The sequence below is a fragment of the Vigna umbellata genome, chromosome 5 (assembly GCF_029865625.1).
Source record: "Vigna umbellata cultivar VRB3 chromosome 5, Vumbellata_1.0, whole genome shotgun sequence".
NCBI lineage: Eukaryota > Viridiplantae > Streptophyta > Magnoliopsida > Fabales > Fabaceae > Vigna > Vigna umbellata.
In genome coordinates, this window is record NC_142169.1 from 61,171,540 (window position 1) to 61,174,229 (window position 2,690).

The 2,690-nt window shown below is 27.6% G+C and overlaps 1 pseudogene; it reads right to left on the minus strand.

Moving 5' to 3' along the window:
* Window positions 1-265: 265 nt before the first annotated feature.
* On the minus strand, window positions 266-1,183 carry LOC148198766 (putative hexosyltransferase MUCI70; annotated as a pseudogene).
* Between the last annotated feature and the right edge of the window lie 1,507 nt (window positions 1,184-2,690).

The window sequence follows — 2,690 nt, forward strand, 5'->3', positions numbered from 1 at the left end:
CTCCACCTCCTCGTCCTCCTCTTCATCATCGTCGTCGGCCTCACCAAAGCCAACGCCGCTAACTACTCCTCCTTTCTTCCCTTCGGATCCCGCGGCATCTTCCAGGTAAAGAAAACTTAGATCATTTGCATGATTCAAAACCAGTTCTGGTGGTGGCTTGTTCCAAGGTGGAAGGCACAACGACATCCCCCAAGTCGGAGGGAAGACATATCTCACAGAAAAAGAAGAGGGGAGCAGCACCACCGGCTCTAAATCAATGATATAGTCACACTTCCAAAACTGTATAATTTGCTTCTATGTTTGTGTGTCCCTGTCTCCGGCCACAACTTTCCGGTGGCGTCTACTACTCGGTCTCCGTTCTTTTCCGTGCTTTCCAGAGCCCCTCCTGGCAACCTTTTCTGATGATGTTTCATGCACACGTTGCAATGGAGGACTGAGAGCAAATGCCACCGGAGCAGCCAGACGTTCCAATATATCCCTATGGTATTTCTTTAACCAACAAAAACAAATCATCAGTGACAATAAAGTTGACTTTATTATCAACATGTTTTCCTGAGTAATTATCAAACTATCCTTTTATTGAAAAAACACACGAACTTATCGTTCATAATATAATTTGTAATTAGAAAACAATTCTTTCATGGTAAACACAATACATGTTGAGTAAAAAGTTTATAACTTGATAGTGTGAAGCGAGCTTATCCAACTTCGTTGAACCAAAGACAAGTAAAAAGGTTGCTGATGGGAACATGCTCTCTTACAATTACACATCCTTCAGGAACATCTGCAATTTAGCCATCAGGATTGAGAAATGAAGCAGAAGCAGAAGTAGAGGCATGTCATCCAACTGGGAAACGAAGTTTAGCTTACCACTTATAAGAGGAAGTTTGGCCTCTGTATATGGAGTCAGTCCCTCATTCTTGTAAAACTCAATCTGAAAGTCTATAGAGGCATTATCATACTTTTCAGCAGCTTTATTTGCCTCGGCCTCAGCAAATACATCGAAGCGTCTATAATGTTTAGATATTGCAAAAGTTGCATTCTTCCTCCACAAAAACCTAAACAAGGATTACTGCATGCTGTCGGTGACCCTGTGTTTGATGCAGAGGTTTTCAGAGGTTGACGAGAAAGCTGCTTTCTCTGTGGCGTTTGAAGCGGTAGGGATGAGTTGGGCGAAGTACATAGTTGCATTTGGGGCGTTGAAAGGAATGACAAGCGTTCTCCTTGTTGGTGCTGTGGGACAAGCCAGGTATCTCACTCACATTGCTAGAAAGCAATTGCCACGTCAGTTAAGAAACTGACTACAGAGTGCCATGTGAAACACATACTAACACCGTTAGAGATAATTTAACGGAAAGGACCCAATTGTTGCAATTTTCATAAATTTGGGACCCAATTGAGATTTTCAAAAAGAAAGGGACGAAATTGAGATTCCATGCGAAAATAGGGACTTAATGAATGATTAAACCAAAAGAAAAACATTAGAAGAGTGTATTCAATAATTTTGTTATGTATAATTAGAGTAATCACATGAAAATGAGTGTTTCATCCTACACCTCCAAGATCTCATCCTGCACCTCCAAAAATTCCAATTTTATCCTTCTAACATCTCATCATCATCCTGCACCTCCAACTTTTTCAAAACTTTATTTTTAACTTTAATAAATATTTTTTATTTTCTTTTCTTTTTTATTAAAAACAATCTTCACTACCTTAATAATAATTTAATTTAATTTATTTTAAAATTTAAATATTATTTAAAATAATTTTGTATTTTAATAATTATTAAAATATAATTTATATTATAATAATAGTTATATTAAAAACATAAAAATAAAATAATAAAATAATAATAAAAATAGTAATAATAATAATAAATAATAATAAATAATAATAAAAATAAATTTCATTTAATATATTCAAATATATTAAATTATAATAAAATATTAAAATAAATTAAATAATTATTAAATTTTAAATAAAAATAAAAATTTTAAAAAGCTTATTTATATATTACAATCTATAAAATATGTTAATACTTTGCTTTTTATTTAAAATTTAATAAATATTAAACTTAAATAAAAATTATAATATTATTTATTATATTTTTATATTTTAATAATTAATAAAATATAATTTATATTTTTAAAATAGTTCTATTAAGAAAATTCAAAAATAATAATTAAAATAAAAATAAAAATAAAAATAAAAATAATACTCAAAATCATATTTAATATATTTAAATATATTAAAATTTTAAAAAAACAAAATTTTGAAAAATTTGTCAATCGGATATAGATATCCGATGAATTATAAATCGGATATCCATATCCGATAAAGAATGTTTTTAAAATTTTATTTTATATATAAATTTTAATAATTATTTAATTTAATTTAATATTTTAATATAATTTAGTATATTTAAATATTTTATTTAATATAATTTTATTTATTATTTGATAATTAATTGTTTTAAAATTTTGTTTATTATTTAAATTTTAATAATTATTTAATTTAGTTTAATATTTTAATATAATTTAATATATTTGAAGATATTAAATATTTTATTTAATATAATTTACTTTTTTGTTATTATTTTTATTTTCAATTATTTTATTTTTATATTTTTAATATAATTATTATTATAACATGAATCATATTTTAATAATTATTGAAATATAAAATTATAT